At 37.4% G+C, this 21,251-nt stretch overlaps 4 non-coding genes across 4 annotated transcripts; 2 read left to right on the top strand and 2 right to left on the bottom strand.

Moving 5' to 3' along the window:
- Positions 1-13,097: 13,097 nt before the first annotated feature.
- Trnap-ggg (transfer RNA proline (anticodon GGG)) lies at positions 13,098-13,170 on the bottom strand. The gene has a single exon. It is a non-coding gene; the product is annotated as a tRNA-Pro (tRNA).
- Positions 13,171-13,364: 194 nt separating this feature from the next.
- On the bottom strand, positions 13,365-13,437 carry Trnap-ggg (transfer RNA proline (anticodon GGG)). The gene has a single exon. It is a non-coding gene; the product is annotated as a tRNA-Pro (tRNA).
- A 143-nt stretch (positions 13,438-13,580) lies between these two features.
- Trnap-ggg (transfer RNA proline (anticodon GGG)) lies at positions 13,581-13,653 on the top strand. The gene has a single exon. It is a non-coding gene; the product is annotated as a tRNA-Pro (tRNA).
- Positions 13,654-13,847: 194 nt separating this feature from the next.
- Positions 13,848-13,920, top strand: Trnap-ggg (transfer RNA proline (anticodon GGG)). The gene has a single exon. It is a non-coding gene; the product is annotated as a tRNA-Pro (tRNA).
- Positions 13,921-21,251: the final 7,331 nt, after the last annotated feature.

Genomic DNA, 21,251 nt, shown 5'->3' with positions numbered 1-21,251 from the left:
GGAGCCTAGCTATGAACAGAAAGTTAAGTGCTGTGGTTTAGATTTTATTTTTTTTTTTTAAATAGGGTATCAAGGTGGTTGAGTAAGGTTTCAATAAATCATCAGGGTTTGCTAGCATAATTCATCATCTGTCCACAAAATGTCAGATTCAATGCTTTTGAGAGCTTGGTTGAGCGAGTTATGATGAATACCAAGCCATTAGCGTTTCCAAGAGACGCTCGTGTGCGCTCGGTCTCTGTCAATAGTGCGTTACGCGCGACTGGAAGAGCGCGCTGAGCGTGCCGTACCTACTGACATGACTGAAGAGGCGAAAGTGATTGTGTTAAGAGGTAATCGGTCAAAGAAAAAAAAATGACTCAAAGTACTAGTAGTCGGGACTAAGCAATAACGCAGATTGTGATAAATGCATTCGACGAGATTCTACGGAAAGGCTATCGGTGTTTTTCTTTTTAACGTTCGGAATAAAGAGGAAAAAATCCACAAAAACGTAAACAGTAGCGATCTGTGTCATGGTCACAATTGCATGGATTTGTTTCGACGGAAATGCGCATTATAATCCAGTAAGTATTGCTGACTCTGATTTATCGTTTATCATGGATCGCACGGTGTGTCGTCAATTGGCCGCTAAAGCCTCAATTTGCGCTTCCGTTTATCGTTCCGATCTTGCTCTGACCTATTATTTCCCTATCTTCTCAATTTCAGCGATTTGCAGTTAATGGATCATGAAATGATTTTACACAGTTTTTTACACGTCATTTTTTCCCAACTCATATTTCCAGTGTCTTTTTGTCCCCGCCGAACGAGTTCGAGCAGGGGACTATGAAACGGGCTCCGTACGTTTGTGTGTCCGTGTGTCCGTGTGTCCGTCCGTCCGTCCGTCCGTCTGTGTGTGCGTCCGTGTGTGATCAAAATGTTCAATTTGCTACTTCTCTGTCATTTATGAGCCAATTTTGATTCTGTTTGCTGATGATAGTACTACATTGGAGCCTTGAAACTTCTTTTTTTTTTGACCTATATTGTACATTTTGCTTCAAAATGCTACTCCTTCGCCATTTCTCACCCGATTTCGATTCCGTTTGCTTTGTGTGATGGCACTAGGTGTGGGCTTCAAAACTTCTGCACAGAATTTGGACCTTTGACTTTTTTGACCTTTGACCTTGATTTTTGACCTATATTGTACATTGGCTACAAAATGCTACTCCTTTGCCATTTCTAACCCGATTTCAATTCCGTTTGCTTTATGTGATTGCACTAGGTGAGGGCTTCAAAACTTCTACACAGAATTTTGACCTTTGACTTCTTTGACCTTTGCCCTTGATTTTTGACCTGTATTGTACATTTTGCTACAAAATGCTACTCCTTCGCCATTTCTGACCCGATTTTGATTCTGTTTGCTTTATGTGATGGCACTAGGTGAGGGCTTCAAAACTTCTACACAGAATTTTGACCTTTGACTTCTTTGACCTTTGACCTTGATTCTTGACATTTATTGTACGTTTTGCTACAAAATGCTACTCCTTCGCCATTTCTAACCCGATTTCGATTCCGTTTGCTTTATGTGATGGCACTAGGTGAGGGCTTCAAAACTTCTACACAGAAATTTGACCTTTGACTTCTTTGACCTTTGACCTTGATTTTTTACCTGTATTGTACACTGGCTACAAAATGCTACTTCCGGCGGGGACATATATTACGCACCGCGTAATTTCTACTTTTCCTTGTTCTTTCTGTCTTTAGCTTTCATAATCAATTCCATGGTTTCATCGGACAACTTGAGGCGCAGGTTGGATGCTTCATGTTCTCCACTCAGTGAATTAACCATTACAGGACCACCAACTGAAATGCAGTTGAGATTTGTACATATAGATTTCCAATGGCAGCGACAGGTTTTATCAGCAGTCACAAACTATTAGTCAGTAGTCACAAACTATTAGTCAGTCTATTATTTAAAGAAGCAGCGACCTTTTTTTTTTTTTTTACTACAATTATCAAATGATTATCAAGCAATTACGCTGCATGTATCCTTGTCTTAATTCCTTAATCTGTGTACATAATTAATTTTTGAATTAATAATTTTACACGTGTCAGTTGATATTCAATCAACCAATCAATGGGTTCGAATCTTTCTGCTTTGGTATCGCTGTGCGCCTGTTGAGAAAACTCAAAACAGAGGATCGTACATCCCTAGTCTCGCTCTACTTTCTACTTCGTTCGGGAACACAGTTACAACGTGTTACTTCTTCAACGGTTGTTTTTTTTAACACTTCATCGCTTTGCTTTCATAATTCGTGCCATTCGCGTCATTGTATCATGCGTCGGGCCTTGTGTGCCTGTTGCAGCGATTGTCAAATAGCGGCGCACCTGTTAATGTATCTATATCTCGTCATGATGGCATACTGTTATCGATCTGCAATCCCCTATAAATGGTGTAATGCCTCCCAATCAATAACTGTACGAAGAAACGACTTACACGGCATTTCAGATTGTGAATACGTGCTGATTACAATGCGATTGGTGTCATTAAACCCTAGCTCTCCATAGAAGTATGATCTAGCGTTTCATGAGCAAGTAATTAGGGTGGAGCAAACATGCAGACTGGCCCAGACAGTCCACTCGTTGCAACTTGTAGAACAGAGAGAAATAATGAGAATGTGTGTAAGAGGGGTGGATAGGTAGATAGATAGATAAATAGATACATAGATACATAGATAGATAGATAGATAGATAGATAGATAGATAGATAGATAGATAAATAAATAAATAAATAAATGAATAAATAAATAGATAAATAGATGAATAGATAGATAGAAAGGAAAGATAGATATAGATAAATCGTAAATAGATATAGATAAATATAAGAGATAGATATAGATAGAGATAGATAAAGATATTCAGATAGATAGATAGATAGATAGATAAAAGGGGAGGGAGCTAGATGTACTCTCTCTGTTATATTTCATTCGTTTTTGTTTTGAATTATTATGATACTTGATATGTGACTGATGGACGAAATCAAGTGAATTTCATATCCATAATCTCTCTTCGTAGGAGGGTCGGAATGTGTACTCACAATGAAACGCCGACCAAACAAGCATACTAGCAAAACTAGTAAACTAAAAAGGCCTAGCTATACCCACTTGTCTTTGGGGTATTACACGTGATAATAATAATGGTTGCCCTGATCTTGTCGGTTTCAGAATGTACGTATATCATGCTTATGATATCTCAGGATTTTAGATATCTTTGATTTCATTTTGTTCCTATTCTTTCTACGATATTGCATGTTTTCTTCATGCGCCTATTTTCTTTTCCTTTTCTGCTTTGTGTGACAACCTGTGTATCCTTGTATGTATTGCTGTTTTGTGACCATTTTCTTGGTACACAATGGTGAATGAATTAATAATGTCCGTACAGTAATATTGTTATGTAAATCAACGTCTATATTTACCTGGACATCATAATATACCATATATACATCAATTTCAAGTGCTTTAACGGCACACATTCAGATTAATTTGGGATATATCTGTTAGTGGTGTATTGCTGTTCTTTCGAGCGATCTACCTTGTAACAGGCTTCGCTTCACAGCATTCTTTGTATTGCTTTATTTATTCTTTGTTACTATTGCAGAGTGTGCATTGTTTTCCTAATTTATGATTATTTGCACATACTTTTTGTATCATATTTTATGACTTGTTTTTCTTTCTTTTTTTTTTTCAAATTGCTCAGCAGTATGAGTTGACAAAAAGTATACCTTGTATTAATGTATTACTTTTTGTTTGATGGATCGAAATAAAGGATAATTGAATTGAATTGAATTGAAATACATATAACAAAAACAATGGTAGATATATCAGGGTTTGGATTCATCACACGAAAATGTTGGTGAAAAAAATGAAGAAACTGAAATAGCTCAAATCTGTGTTTCTTTGACTAGAACAAATTATAACCAAAACAAACTGAAAAACTGCCTATTCACGTATAGGGATAGCTATCTGGCTGTTTTTACGATGTCATTGAGTCTGGGCTATATAGTTGTCAGATGTTTTCATTTGTCTCCTCGTTCCTCTGTTCGAGTGACCATCAAGTTACAAAGCATTGCTCTGGAACCCCTTTCCAATAACAGTCGAATTTTCTCACCTGGAAGTCGCGAACAAAGCCACCACGGACTACGAGTGGCTGGTGTAGCCAACACCTTCCCGCTATGACAATGGTCCTCGTGTCGGCCTCCCAAACACCCAGCCACCACGACTTTGCACCTACTTATTGTCAAAAATCGATGAATTATTCACATTTCGCACCCACCGTAGGAGTGGACACCTCCCCCTAACAAGCCGGAAATCGATCGCTTGATGGCTGCGTTATGTGAGATTTCTTTTCCCTCTCTCTATCTCTTTCTCTCCTTCTATCTATCTATTTGTCTATCTCTTTTTCCAAATGCTTTTAACCGAGTCTATCTAACAGGTAGAGGAGTGTCTCTTCTTTGTTTCGTGTGTCTGTTTAGATATATTTCTGTGTGTCTAACTTGTTACCCCGTCACATTATGTATCTTCTGTCAATATTCCTTGTGAATCACTGTGGAGCTTGTTAATGTTGATTACGACTTTGAGGGTAATTGTTCTGAGTAATGGTTGAACTTTGTTTCGTACACCATAATCTCCATCTACATCTACGTAATTATCAAATCATATTAAAGATCCATCTTGAGCAATGCGTAACGTTGTCATGCTGTTATGATGTGTAACACGCTTACCAATGTTACACCTATATGTTCTGATGTTAGGAATGCATTTACATGAATTTGTGATAATTGTGGGTATATTCGTTATCATCAATTAGTATCATTGATTCGAGTGTCCATGGAATAATTGCTTTTATGATCTCTTTAATTATCGAAAATATACCATCACCATCACTGCAGCGAAATGGCATGGGATGACACCTGTAAATAATCCATCGGGTCTCAGACAGCACATTTTTGTGACTTAAATTGGTGCAGTGTACTTGCACTATCCGATGTTCAATTGTGTTTCACCGGGAAGAACAAGCACTTGGATTCATTTCAGTTCTTTGCTGTTCGTTATTGTTTGCTTTGTGAACGTTTCAAAAGTTTCCTGATTGCTGAATTTCTTGCAAAGTTCATGTTTCTGTGTAGAAATGGGTAAATGCTTGTGCTTTTCTCTCTGATATTATGATGTGAACGTATTAATATCATTACTTTCAGACGTAATGAAATGAACCAGCTCCATGGAATATTTCTTCAGTACAAGATACTCTCAAATCAACGCTGACAAGATGTCATGGGTTAATAAAAGCCATCCGTCTTGACCCCTCCCCTGCTTCGTTGAGCGCTTCTGCATTTCTAAGCTTCCGTCATATTATGTGATGTTTAAAATACGTCAGACCCGAGATACGCAGGCAAATTTTGACGAAATCTGCCCATGGCAACGATTACTGTTGAGCTTTTAAGTACATGCAGTTCGAAACGGATGAGAACAGACAGACAAACAGACAGACAGAAAATAAGAGACAAAAAGAGGAAGATATCGGTGGTCAAAGATGTGGAAGAAAGGTATGGATAGATATGGATGGACAGGCGGATATATTGATAGATATAATATGAAATGTACATTGTATTTGAGAAATCAATGAATAGATAGATAGATAGATAGATAGATAGATAGATAGATAGATAGATAGATATGGATGGATACATGCATGGAGCGGAGAATGTATTGATGTATTGATAAACATATGAAGAAGATAGATAGACAGAATTATATAATATCATAAACAACTATAGATAGATAGAGATAAATGCCTCCAAATAAAAATGGTTCGTCGATAGATAGGTGATTGGGAAAACTTTTAGGGAGATAGAAGCTTGGATGAAGAGAGAGTGATAGACGAATAAACATACAAATAGCAAATAGACAGATACGTGGATAAAGTGTATAGTAGTGGAAAGATTTTATATTTGAATAAGCGTAAAACATTTGAGGAAGGGAAAACAGAGAAGAAAGAAAGAAAGAAGAGAGGGGGGGGGGGGGATGGGGGTGAGGAGATAGATATCAGAGAAAACACGAAACTCGAAGCAGAGCTCATGTGCGTCACAATACCGGAGGCTACAGAATGCCACGCACGAAAGTATTGGTTAACTGGCCATTCGATATTATGGAGGTAATAATGTGCATGAAACTGCGGTATTTGCACGTTGTAAAGATTATCCACTTTCCTTCGCACGATTAGGATCAAGTTGCTTTATGATTTATATAATTGAAACATGTTACATTCTATTGGTCTTTGATACCGTCTTTCACTATGATTCTTCTGTCGCATTGCCACATTTTATCAGAACACATAAAACGAGACAGTCTTCGCAGTCAACTTCTTATTTTTTCCTCTCTCTCTGGTACGTCCATACCTAGTTTCCAATCCCGTTTTGCTTGTCTAAAGAGCTTCTCTAACGATTGAACACTTTCTCTTTAAAATAGACTTTGTTTCAGCAGGCCGCCGGATGGTTCACACCAGTGACAGAGAAAAGAATGTTCGGAAAAATGAAAATCATGCACTATCTCTGAAAATAATTGTTCATTCCTTGTCACATTTGTTACTAGTAACGCTTGTGTGTTCTTGGCTCCATTTCGTAGAAAAACCTGCAGTATTGACTGAATAAAAATGACAACACGGTAGATAATATACCCGGCTTCCGGTCACTCCATGCACTCTTTTCCCGTCTATAGCGTGGGCATGTAGTTTGTTTCATTGGTTTATCCAGAGAGGTTGAAACCTCCTCCCTGGTTTATCACCAGCATGACCAGTAACATGTCATGATAATTGTGTGCCGATATGTGTGTGCGCGCGCGCATGTGTTCGTGTGTTATGTATTTCCGCGGTGGTGGTGGTGGTGGGGGGGGGGGGGAGGGAATATGTTTTGTTAGGAAGAAATAAAAAAGGATTGTATACTCTTAAGTTAACAATTACCTCTGGAAATGACACCGTGGGTCTAAAGTAGGTATTGTAGTCGAAACCGCATTATGGATAGTGGTATCCGTGGCGGCATTATTGGTCATCTATCAAACAACCGACGTGGATACGTCCATCAATTTACTTACATTTACCACGTGACCTATATGACTGCCGTGACCAATCTTAGACCGTTCCCATCACGATTAAACTGAGGTACGACATGCGATACGAAAGGTTAGCGTACATCTGAAATGTAGTGTGCAGAGAGGTCGTAGATTCTTAACTGTATAAACATGTATAGTTGTGACTGTACTGTTATAAGGTCTTAATGATACAGACATCAACCAGTAACTGAAGATGATATTAAAAATCAAGGTTAGAACGATATTGGCATTTGTACAATGACTTTGATAATGATGTTAATGGTAATTTGATAATTCATCGCTTACGACTGCAAATACTGGAATAATAACAAGCCTATAGGGTTGGTATTACAATAATGTAATTCAGTTGAGATGGGTCTTCAGATTTCCACTGCTTTTTAAGTTTGGTTTGTTGTTGTTGTTGTTTTTTTTGGAGATAATGAGAAACCTCCTAAGAAATTCAAAAGAGCATATAATTTTAAGAGGAATTCGAAGTTTTTGATGAAATTTGGTTTTGAAACGGCTGAGATATCCAAAACAAAGCGACCCTAACAAAACGTGGGACCCACCTTTTATTAGGATCGCTTTGCTTTCCTTCGTTTTGGATATCTCAGCCATTTCAAACCGATTTTATCAAAATATATAGACTTTGAATTCCTCTTATAAAGAATTGTATGTGCTTTAACATTTTTCCATAAAGTAGTTTCTAAGTATCTCGCAAAAAGTTAAAAACTCAATCCTCACCTCAACCAATACTTTACCGTCCCTTTAAGATATGAATTTTTTACCGTATTGTTTTGATAATCCAGGTCTTCACCACTGTCTTTTCTTAGTAGATATGAGTACAATGTGTCGGCGTGTCAAATGTTTGCACATGCAGCTGAATAAATGTTAATGGGAAGTCCATCCAGTAATTTCCAGGCAGATTTAGACTGAATAGTAGGGCCTATTTATACATGACGTCACGCAAACATCACCGCTTGTTCTGGTTTTCTCAGGCACATTCCAGTTTTGTTGTGGTCATCACAGTGCATAGTGATGATACCATTCTGACCCAAAACCGAAGTCTAAATACTGGTTAAGGGAGCAAAGTTCTCTGGAAACGTCGAATAAATGCAAAAGGGGAGGGGGGGGGGTAAATATAAGCGTTGATCTTTCTTGAACACCGAGGAACTTTTCACCACGCGTCTCTGTCACTAAGCTCTCATGCGAACGCTTTCGTTCACGGTCATGGTGTGCAATGTACACCTTCAGGAATTTGAAACAAAGTCTGTCATTCTCTCTATATTAGAAGGGGAGAAGGAAGAAATGTTGTCTCATCATGTATATGCTAACGAACTTTGTGGACACAACAAAGTGGGAAACTTGTTACTATCCACAGGGATGAGAAGGAAACGGAATTGTTTGGGTCTGCGTCCTTTGTCGCTTTGTGACCCTTCCGGCAAACTTACAATGTATGTCCGGAATGATGCATACGTTCATACTACTCTATAGGCCTACAGTAGCTGTCTTGGGGACGCGCGTCGGAAGTTTGAAGCTACAGGCTAATCGTCGGAGTTAAAAAAACAAAAAAAAAACAAAAAAAAAACAAACAAAACAAACAAAACAAAAAAAAACAAGAAAAAAAAAACTTCGAAGATTACGAACGGTGTGTGATGTAGCCCAACTTGATCGATATTGGAAATATTTTATTCAAGTTTATACTTTCACGCGCCCCATGCATTCACACCTCCTCTCTATCTTTCATTCCTTTCTCATTCTAATCACTTCTGCTGTATTGCTAATGAAAATTTCACATTAACAACGTCTTCTGTCGATGAGGACAGTAGCAAGAAAAGAACTGGTATCTCTGACGATACTCATGAGTGATGGAATCACGGCCCTTGATGGGACAAAGAAGGAGAAGAAATAAAAGAAGGATAAACGGAAGAAACAGAAAAAAGAAATATATGCACCAACCGGGCCAAGTAGCGCCCTGTAGGTAGAAAAAAAAAAACAAAGAAAAAGGAACGAAGAAAAAAAAAAGAAATATCTCCGGTAATCCACCGGCTCTGCTTTCGATCAAAAATTGTATAAGAATATTTCTCATGGAACTGTCAGACAACAATCCCAGCAGTTCCCAAGAGAATTACCGGCATGTCGCTGTAGGCCCGGTTGCCATGGTAATGATGAGCAGCCTGTATGGATAATGCACGCCATGGCTTAGCTGATTTGATTTACGTTTTATGTTTACGACAGAGTTGCCAAGTTATAGAAATCACTTCCATACGACATGGTTCAACTCGCGAAATATTTTGAATTTGACATAACACATTCCTATAGACGATTGTCAACATGCTTTATTTGTGGCTAATGCTCCTCGAAAAATAACCTCATCCGTCTCGAAATGCCATTATGACGTCTTTTGTATCGACAATCTGCGAGAGTACTGAACTCAAACCATCACTTATGAACGTGGCAGACATCTTAAGTGACTTATCACTTCACGAGAATACGCGAAGAACCTCCCCCATCTCTGCTCCCTCCTCCCCCCCCCCCTCCCACTCTGCACCAAAAAGGAAAGAAAAAAGAAGCCAGTATATCCCGCGCTGGGATGCAAAGTACGCTCAATCGAATAGGAACCTCTATCAAAGCTATCTCTTTGATAATAACCTGTTTGGTGTTGTTTCTGTTGTTACTTTAGTAATTAATTTACAATCACCCCAAAAAGATATTGGATCACTTGTTTCAAAGTAAATCGAATATAATGTCAAATTGAATGGTAAAAATAAAGCCAACTATGATTAAAAGTAAAAATGAATGTTCATATTTTACCGTAAGTTATGTTCGTATTTTGCATTTTGTAGAAACATTTCGCGAGCTAGGCTATTGGAAGCAATGGCTGTTGTTGAACAAGCCGATAACCCCACTCCCCTCCTCCCACAAACTAGGCAATGGATTGAGTGCCATCCTTTGATTTGAACTGACTCAATTTCATTTCTCCATTTTCACAAAGTAAAAAATGAAATCGTTCAAACATAATACTTAAAAATAGATAATGTATATACTAATTAGGCAGTTTGCGTAAATTGTGATATTGAACAGACAATTGGAAAAAAAGCAATAAATATTCATTCAAATTATTAAGAACAATTGCAGGAGACCGGCATCAAGAGTCATTTTGATGACTGCCTCTGAAAAGAATCCAAATGATCAACTTACCTTTGCGAATCGTTTTATAATGCTAAATTTTATTGTACGGGGTGGGGTGACTGGAAAATGTGTCGGTGCATTTTAGGGCACAACTGTGACTACCAGGGTCTTGAACCAAAGACCCCAGGGTCAAGAGTCCACGGTCATTTCCACTGAGCTACAACAGCTCCTCTTGTTAAGAACGTTGATGGAGGACGGGACGAATTCTTCTGAATTATGTCCTTGTTAGGTCAACAACCTTACAGGATAGGACGCCTTTCGGTCTCTTCTGGATTTTGCAGAAGTCGTTGTCCTTCACTGTACTTAATTGGCAAAGTTTAGTGTGTGCAGTACAGTTGGTTTCTACGTATAGTGGATTCATGTTGATTCTAACTTGGAATATGAAGTAAATTTTTGTGTATTTGTTTCCCAATTTATTCTTTTCAGACGTGTGCAACATTCAAGTCCAAATGTGAATGTGATGAATACTTGTGTCTTTCATCTATTAACTCATTCATTCATTCATTCATTCATTCATTCATTTTATTTTGTCACGGTACCGGGCTCAGCCGGAGGCTGTTTTTCAGCCAGTCCGTGAATTAAAAATACACGATACACAATGAATTGTACAATACAAATATTACATAACTGAAAATGTGTAAAGAAACAAATCAAAACAAAACAAAACAAAACAAAACAAAACAAAACAGCATAACAAAAGTACAAAACGTAAGACCAACAAATATGTACATTATGAAATTATCAGAAATTATACGAAATCTAAGATAATTGCCATAGTAAGGTACGCAAATAAAATCAGCTAATTGCAGACTGATCCCCCCCCCCCCGCCACCAACTAAAAACAAACATGGGAAAAAAATAAATATACACACCTAGCATATACGACATGAGAGGAGTAGTTGTTCTTGTACACATGTTGATCTCAAAACTATATGTTTTATACTTTTTTATTTCTGCGCGCAGTGAAAGGTTAAAAACAAAGCTGCCTTTGAAACTTTTTTATTACAAAAATTCAATTGGTATTGCAATATTCAGTTGGTATGATAGCAAAGATAAAAAACAATCGTGGGATGATCAAAATAAGGTCAGTGCAGCCCAAGGCGGTCGTTGCGATTTCCAAACAATTTTGTTTTCTTTTACTTTGTTTTTTTTTTTAATATCAGGACGAAGCTCGCAGCAATTAAATTTCTTCAGCAAGTCCTGTCTTCGAATTCAGCCCGATGTACAATAATAATAATAATAATAATAATAATAATAATAATAGTGGCTACTTGTATAGCGCACAGGTCCACTTTTCAGTGCTCATGGCGCTTCAAAAATGAAAAAATATCATATATTTACATGCATATACATATTCAAACATTTCAACAAAGAAAAAAATGGTAAACAAAAGCAAATATATACCAAATAAAGAATACAACATATATCAATTAAAAATGCAATATTAATCCAATATTAATGACATACAGCAATTACAGTCCTCAGTATGAAAGGAACAGATAAGTTTTAAGTTTGGATTTGAATGACTCTGTAGATGACAGTTCCCTTAACTGAAGAGGTAACTGATTCCACAATTTTGGTCCCATAACGGAAAAAGCACGATCACCATACCCATGTTTTACTCTGGGTGTTTGGAGTAAGAATGCATCTGATGATGAACGTAGCCTTCGTGTCGGATTGTATTTTTGAACAGAATTACTTATGTATATTAGGGGAAAAGAATGAACTGAATGATGTACTAATAACAGAATCTTGAAAATAATCCTTTTTTCTACAGGTAACCAATGTAAGGAACGGAGAACTGGTGACATGGAATCAAACTTATTAGTAAAAGTTAACAGTCGGGCAGCAGAATTTTGCAACCGTTGAAGTTTTGTGACATCTTTTTTTGAAAGATTACACAACAATGAATTCGAAAAATCTAACCGAGAAGAAATCAAAGCATGAATAAGTATCTCAGCTGCAGATTTAGACAAATATTTCCTTATGAAACTTAAATTACGCAACTGATATCGTACATTCCGCTGAATATGAGTTACATGACTTCGAAATGACATTTCCTGATCAAATATGACACCTAAATTACGGGCTGTTTTCGACGGAGTAATGCAAGTGCTACCGATGTTGACATTACATGACTGATAATCAAATTTGTTTAACATATACTTTGATCCCAATAACAGAAACTCAGATTTATCATCATTTAGTTTAAGGCCATTGGATGTAAGCCAAATTTTCAGGTCTTGCAAACATGCTTCGAGTTTTACAATGGCGGATGACAATGAAGACACAGTGGGTTTAAAAGACAAATAAAGTTGTATATCATCCGCATAACAATGATAACTAATACAATGCTTGCGAAATACTTCACTAATTGGTTGCATATACAGAGAAAAAAGCAGCGGGCCTCCAACAGAACCTTGAGGTACACCAAACTTTGTCATAGTTTTACAAGAGGTAGAATCACCAATTCTGACATAATGAGATCGATCACATAAGTAGGATATAAACCAATCAAGAACAGTTCCTTTGATGCCCAAATATCTCAATCGTTGAATCAGAATAGCATGGTCAACTGTGTCAAAAGCTGAACTCATATCAAGCATGATAAGAGCAGTGATGTTACCACTATCTAATTCTCTGAACACAATATCTGATAATTCAAATTCAACAAATTCTTCCGTCGAGATGTTTTCATTGCAACTGATTGACAAATTGCCCTACATCGACGTAAATAAGCACTGAATTGATCAGTGTTTTAGTAGTAGCCATGATAAAAAATCATGGGCGTACATACTCGAGCAGGATTCGAACCTACGACCTCCTGATCCCCGGACAGGCGTCATCTCCACTAGACCACCGAGCTTTCGCCCGACAGCAAGTGTTGGTTCTAATCCTTATGGTATGCAGCGGGTACTGCTTTGTTATTCAAATTCAACAAATTCTTCCGTCGAGATGTTTTCATTGCAACTGATTGACAAATTGCCCTACATCGACGTAAATAAGCACTGAATTGATCAGTGTTTTAGTAGTAGCCATGATAAAAAATCATGGGCGTACATACTCGAGCAGGATTCGAACCTACGACCTCCTGATCCCCGGACAGGCGTCATCTCCACTAGACCACCGAGCTTTCGCCCGACAGCAAGTGTTGGTTCTAATCCTTATTCAGTTGCAATGAAAACATCTCGACGGAAGAATTTGTTGAATTTGAATAACAAAGCAGTACCCGCTGCATGCCATAAGGATTAGAACCAACACTTGCTGTCGGGCGAAAGCTCGGTGGTCTAGTGGAGATGACGCCTGTCCGGGGATCAGGAGGTCGTAGGTTCGAATCCTGCTCGAGTATGTACGCCCATGATTTTTTATCATGGCTACTACTAAAACACTGATCAATTCAGTGCTTATTTACGTCGATGTAGGGCAATTTGTCAATCAGTTGCAATGAAAACATCTCGACGGAAGAATTTGTTGAATTTGAATAACAAAGCAGTACCCGCTGCATGCTATAAGGATTAGAACCAACACTTGCTGTCGGGCGAAAGCTCGGTGGTCTAGTGGAGATGACGCCTGTCCGGGGATCAGGAGGTCGTAGGTTCGAATCCTGCTCGAGTATGTACGCCCATGATTTTTTATCATGGCTACTACTAAAACACTGATCAATTCAGTGCTTATTTACGTCGATGTAGGGCAATTTGTCAATCAGTTGCAATATCTGATAAGTTGACTAACAGTGTTTCTACACTATGACCAGGCTTGTACGCAGATTGAAATGAATCAAGCAATTCATTATCTTGCAGATACATTGTCAGTTGTGAGAAAACAACCTTTTCAAGCAATTTACTTAAATAAGGTAAATTTGAAATTGGACGGTAATTTTTTAAACACTCCTGATCTAAGCCTGCTTTTTTCAAAGTTGGATGAATAACTGCTTTTTTACACACCTGTGGAACTACACCTAATCTCAGGCTAGCATTTATGATTCTTGTGATAACGGGTGCTAAAACTCTGCCACACTTCTTAACCAAATCTGTTGGGATTGGATCAAGTTCACATGATTTGTTAGGTGAGTTCTTAATAAGCTTTTCTATCTCATTAACAGTGACAGACTGAAACTCACTCAATTCTGACTTGACTTCACATACAATGTCATTTGGCTGTTCACAACGAGTTGGGAAACTCCGTTGGATTGCCACAATTTTATCAATGAAATATTGATTAAAACAATTGGCTAACTCAACCTGATCACCATGAGTGAGGTGTTCTGGTAAAGGAGATCGCTGTTTTCGGTAAAGTAAAGCATTAGCAACTTTGTACAACTTCTTTGTATCTTTCCCACAATCCGTAACCTTTTTTGAATGATAATTATTGTAACTTAGCATCTTTAATCAAGGCATTTACACATCGCCTTTGTGCATGATACATCTGCTTGTGAATCTCCAGTTTTGTGGACCTTGACTTCCTTTCTAATAATTGTTTTGGATATAAATTCCAAATTTTATTGTCCAAGAATGAAAATTCTTTTTGCTCAATTGATCGTGGGCCCGGCAGCCACTGAGCAGCGCCAGATCGACGTTGCTCTAACCTTAATTTCAACTGTTGAACGGCAAACAAGGTAGCAGCAACTCCCATCTTTTAACGTCTTTTGGTATGACGCGGCCGGGGTTTGAACCCACGACCTCCCGATTGTGAGGGCAGCCGCTCTACTCACTGAGCCAACACATCGGTAAACGTTTCATTACTCATTTATGAAAAATAACGTTTCATTGCTCATTTATGGGAACTGTGAAGCTTTCCGAATTTCCAGTTTGCAAAAGTTTAAGTGTTTTTTTAAGTAATCTTATCATCAAAGAGCGAAAAATTACATCTTTCCAATGATACAGCACTCGTTTTTAAAAAAAAAAAAAACATTGTTGAATATATCATTGAAATTACAGTGAATATTTTAATCATTTTCTTTGTTTTTCAACAGCTTCAATGTCAAAAACCTCAAGTTGACGAAGATATTAATACATTTTTTTTCCATGAAATATATATATATGTAAAGTAGATGTATACATATATATATATATATATATATATATATATATATATATATATATACATATATATTCAGCAGTTCTAGCACGAATTTGGTTTTTAAAATGTCTTCTGCGAGATACAACACGAATACAACACGTACAAATCTATTCTTTTTTTCTTTTTTTTTCTTTTTTTTATTGCGCCGTACTCGTTTCTGTGAAAGGATTAACCATTATCCTCATTTCCACGGTTAAATTTCGCTTGTTATGATAAATCTTGATACTACTTGACCTAGAAGACGGCAGGTCAGTCGTTTTCAGTTCATCGCTAATACTCGCCCATAGATCTGGAAAAGATTTATAATGTAAGGGATTATCTACAAAGAAAGAAAAGATGTACATCTCCATACAGCCTTACTTGAAGTCAGATATAAAGCTTTCAGCTTTATGGATGCAACAGAAAGTACATGTACTCTGATGGTTGTGAAAGATATGTGCGTTTCTAAAGCCAGTAGCTTCGTCTCGAGCTATGTATATTACCAACGATACTTCGATGTTTCGTATCATGTTGGCTAATGTGAACATTATCATGCAAAATCACGTCTGAAAATATGAAAGGTTGTCCATATAGCAAAAACATACTATTCCGTTACTTAGGAATTATTAAAGAAGGAAACAAAAAGGAAACGACAAAAAACATGGTATCGCCCACTCCATTAGGCCCGCGAGACGCGAAGATTAAGCAATCCTGAAATCCGGCCTGAAATGCAAGCTGAGCACCATTTTCATTTTCTTGATTGCTGGATCGATTGACATATTCAGCACAAGCCTGCATCCCTACAGCGTCGCACCCTATTCAGAGCATGCCTCGATGTCTGCATTATAAACCAACACCACGCTTTAATCACACTGACCGATTACAAAGGCCTTATTTTCACATATTGTTGTTACGTCCTCTCTGCCCCCCCCCCCCCCATCCTCTCTCCTCGGATGTGTGTGATATGTATCCGGCTCAAGTTTTCCAGAATACAATACCATTCTTCTGCTTCTACCATTACTAGTTCGGCATAGAAATTAACAGATCGCTTCGATGTCGGCCAGTTGGAGATGACTCTCTTGCGCTCATGTTCTACTCCGTACAATTTTAGATATTTTTGTCCATTAAAAACAAAGACACATCTGTATACAAAGACAATTTATGGCTTCCAACGTTAATGAACTTGGAGGCAGCTTATTATTAATTTTAAGTATGCCTAGGCTACGTATCCGCCCCCTCTCTATACATACCCTAAAACGCTAAAAAGAATGTGGGTTTATGAATTAATGAAGCACAGAGGAATTGCAAATAATGCTGTTTTAGAAAACAGATTTTTGACGCGGTTGTTACGCTGAAAACCTGATGAAAGTCGTCACAGTTACGATTTCGTGTGTTTGAATTAATCAAATCTCTAAGTTTTCAACTGATTGTCACCGTCTCAATTGAATTTTTTAAAACTTAAAGCGGAAAAAGGAGGAAAGTGGGCCACAGTTTCGAGAATATCAGCTGTTAAATTTAGATGCACAACACATCATCAAACGTAATGTCATTTCAAAACATCGTAGCAACTTGCTTCGGATGATGAAACAGTTTTAAAAACATTTTCTGACGTTTTGATTAGGAGATGAGATGTCAAATCATCAAAATTGTTTTATTTCGAATAAGTGTTATAGACCTACTATTTCTCATTTTTTCTAAGCCATTTAATTTTGCATTTTGTTTTGAGGGGCAATTATATCTATAATGCAGAAATGAACCAAACTTAATTTTGCTGTTTTTTTCTTTTCTTTTAGTTTTTTGTTTGTTTGTTTGTTTGTTTTGTTTTGTTTTTTTTTTTGCTTTCACGTCTATATTTGTGATGACGGTAAATTAGCAAGATAGGTGACAAGTCACAATTTTATGTCTTGTTAGAATCAATTATTGTTAGTGCGAGGGGAAGACATTGAGCGCTATGTAGTGAAATTCAATTCAATTCAATTCAATTCAAAGTTTATTTCATTTTTCGACAAAACATATAAGTTACACTTCTTTTGACAACAGAGAATAAGGTAAACAGAACATTATGTATCGAAAAGAATGTGAAACAGTTGAGGAGGACCTTATAGTAATTATACATTGTAGTAAAAAAAAAAAAAGAAGTGATCGAAATAAGGTACATGTATAACTTTGCTTAAAGTGCGAAAAATGGAGAGACCCACTAAAAAGACAGAGCTTGTAGAATGTGGGCCCCTCTGCAAAAATAACATCAATGGGAAGATTAATTGAAGCATATATATATATATATATATATATATATATATATATATATATCACAAACAAACTGCACATTGAACGCGGAGTTCCGGAAGTAAGAAATGAAAAGAAGAAGAAGAAGAAGAAGAAGAAGAAGAAGAAAAAGTGAAACTATGACAAAACGACATTGACTTCCATACCTTCCTTATGTAGGATACTAATATCGCTCCGAAGGAGGGGGAAATACAACCCATCCTTGCACGTATTATTTCTAAGTCGGTGCTCGTATAATGAAGTCTTGCAAGTTTCAAAATTGCGAAAATATCATATTTTCTCACGATTCTTTACAGCAGCAGCAGTACGCACAACTGGACCCCACATGGAATACCATGACATACCCGTTTAATCTGGGTTACCCGTAGCAGGCATATCGTACAGGTTTAAAATGGAAACAAAAAAACAAAAACAAAAAAACCAAACAAACAAGAAACAAACAAACAAAGTAGTAGTAGTCATCGTGGTGGTATGAGCGCAGTAGAATTATAGTGTAGTCGTAATAACTTAGGTAGTAGTAATAGTTGTAGTAGTAGTAGTAGTAGTAGTAGTAGTAGTAGTAGTAGTAGTGTTAGAAGTAGTTGTTGCTTTAAATACATAAGGGTCACGCAACAAACAAGAACGGAGTGGTTCCGTCACGTGGACGACTGTTCCCATAATAATAGCTCTGAGTCCGACCTCCCTCGCTTTTCGAAAGAGATAGAGAGAGAGAGAGAGAAACACACACACACACACACACACACACACACACACACACAAAGAAACAAACAAACAGACCACTCTGACAAGGTCAAAGCTTTCTGTTACGTCGCTTCCCTCGTGATGGCGTACGTCAGTACCTCGGAATGAATTTGCGTTTATTATCACTCCTCTTCTCAACTGACTTCTTTCCCGCTCAAATCCTTTGAAACATTCCCCGGCAAAATCGTGGGAAAACTGTGCTCTTTTCCCCCAAAGGAAAATCCAGGCTCTTAGGGGGAACGAATCCTTATTATACGTGCGCGTTTTTGATCCTGTTTTAAGGGGATGGATTTTCTGCAAAATTACGCTCGTAGGGGAAAGGGATTTTTGTTTCCCGAAATAACCTATTTCACAGCGGAAACAAACAATATGAATAATGTGCAAGGTCAGAAATTAGCTTTGCCCTACAAGTAGAGGCGAATTGATTCTGTTATTAGTCCTTAGTTTTCGTCCATATTTCGAGCCTGAAAGGGTTTATGTGATCTTTGTTCCTTGTCTTTATTGATGTTAGAAAAAAAAAAACAAACAATGCGAAAGTTTAATTGAATTGAATTGAGATGAATTAGGTCTAAATTGAAATGAACTTTATCACTGAGAGGAATGGCTGAAATTTCCTAGCTTGAAAAAAAAAGTAAGAAAGTTTACTAATTCAAAGGATCGCATGTTTTCACGTAATAATTATCGTGTTATGATAAGAACCAACAACCAGAGTGTTGGTGATTTCATTACCTTACAAGTCTCAAATTCGGCAGATCTTATTTCAAGGCCCGACACCACCTCAAATGAGTTGTATTCTTTACATTCGAACATTACAGTCTTGTAATAACCCATAATAGCAGCGCATTGATGACTTGCTATAGGGAGAAAGGGATTATAATCGCTGAAAGCATTGATCGAGAAGCCGTACATGGGAATCCCATTTGCATGCCTTAAATGAATAGTTGTATAAATACAGTGGTGTGTTGAAGAGAGTATCATTTTAGAAACTCCCATAAGTATTGAAAGTGGAAGGTAACATTTAGTACATTTTTATTGACCGTTAGATTTTGAATTGAATTTTTTTTCGGGGCTCACCGTAAATTCCAGTACATTACTAGGCTACCTTTGCAGACCCATGCACTGCATGTGTGTCCATCATGTATATTTTGTGAAGAAAGTTCATCAAAACTTACAAACATTTCTATATACATTCTTGCCACACACTCTATATGTTATTACATCAGCTCTTATACTTTTAGATTTGTGTTTATAGATTAAAAAAAAAATACAGAAGACTGCAACAGAAAGGCTTAAGTGTGGCTGACACACAGAACTACTGAGTAGTTGAGTTTTGTGCATTATTCAAATTGTAGATAACGGTTGACTTCCAAATTTCTCAGCAGTGGCCTAAACAAGTCCCCTGAGGTTCATATTTAATGTTTTGCTGCATTTTGGGAGGTCTGTAAAAGGTATCCCCTACCTTTATTAAGGTGCATGGGTGTGCTTCGAGCGCTGATTGGCACAGAAACTCCCCTCTGTCTAGAAGTCCCTGGGACAGAAAATGTGTGAATGTCATTTTTGCCCATCAACTTGTTAATGCGGTGGTTAGTTGCCATTGGTAACATATGAATGGGGAGGAACTGGTGGAGATAACACTTCAGTTTCTGAAAGTCAACTCATCATTTTCACGCCCGTTTCATGCAGTATTGCCGCCTCCACTGATGCATTCACATTGGAAAAAAAAAAAATCTGTTATTATGTCCTGTGCTTTGTTTGGTCCACAGGATGCCGCATTACGATGTCGTTATAATAACAAGTCTCTAAACAGTTTTAGACATTTTGAGGTTTTTGTCCGCAATTGATTTTTTTTTATCTATTCATTTATTTTATTTATTTACTTTTTAGTCTTCGGTCAAAGGGAGTGCAAACGGTTTATTCTCGAAATTGCACATGTGCAGTCAAAATGAACAATTTATTTTGTTTTTCCAAATTTAGAGAAAAGTTACAAAATCATCACAAAGGTATTACACAACACTATTCAGTGACACTTTTTGTGACATAAAATGACTAAAGGATTAAATAACTCTCTTGGTTTAACGTGACTATTAGTCTAGGTTTGACACTCACTATTCGTAACTCGTCATCCCATTCAACAACAAAAAGAAAACCCTAATTACGTTCCAATGTTTGTGGGATGGTACAGTATTGGTGGAAATGAGAATTCGGCTTTTAACTTTTTGTGAGATACCAAGAAAACGCTTATGAAATAGTACAGAGCATACCATTTTAAGAGGAATTCAAAGTTTATTTGATGAAAATCGGGGTTTGGAATGACTGAAACATCCAAAAACAAAGTAAAACAAAGCGATCGTAATAAAGTGTGGGTCCCACATTTATTAGAATCTCTGTTTTGGATATCTCAGCCATATCAAAACAAATTTTCATCAAATAAACGTTGAATTCCTCATGGAATTACATGTTCTTTCATATTTCATAAGGGGTTTCTCATTAATTCACCAAAAATGTTAGAAACCTGAAATTAGGTCTCAACCAAAACTATACCATCCCTTTAAAAGTTCCTTTTGCGGCTCTTCGTTTGGTCGCTGAATAGGCGTGTGATTATCGGGACTAGCGTGTGATGGGCGAACGCGTTATTAAGTGCTCGACTGTGTGAGGGCGTTTTAATCCAGGTAGAGTTCCAAGCAGCTCTTTGTATTCCCTGTCTTAGAAAAGGTCGGGCCTTCTTACAAGTGAAGTGGCTATAAAAATGACAAGGTTGCAAGGAAATTGCTCTTGTGGTTGATGAGGTGTGCAGATATTATATCCAAAGCTTTTGTTCTCCAAGTTTCTGTTTCTCCGAAAAAGGGCCGTCTTTTCCTTCCG

Source organism: Diadema setosum, chromosome 21 (assembly GCF_964275005.1).
Source record: "Diadema setosum chromosome 21, eeDiaSeto1, whole genome shotgun sequence".
Taxonomy (NCBI): domain Eukaryota; kingdom Metazoa; phylum Echinodermata; class Echinoidea; order Diadematoida; family Diadematidae; genus Diadema; species Diadema setosum.
This window is presented reverse-complemented; position numbering and strand designations above follow the sequence as displayed.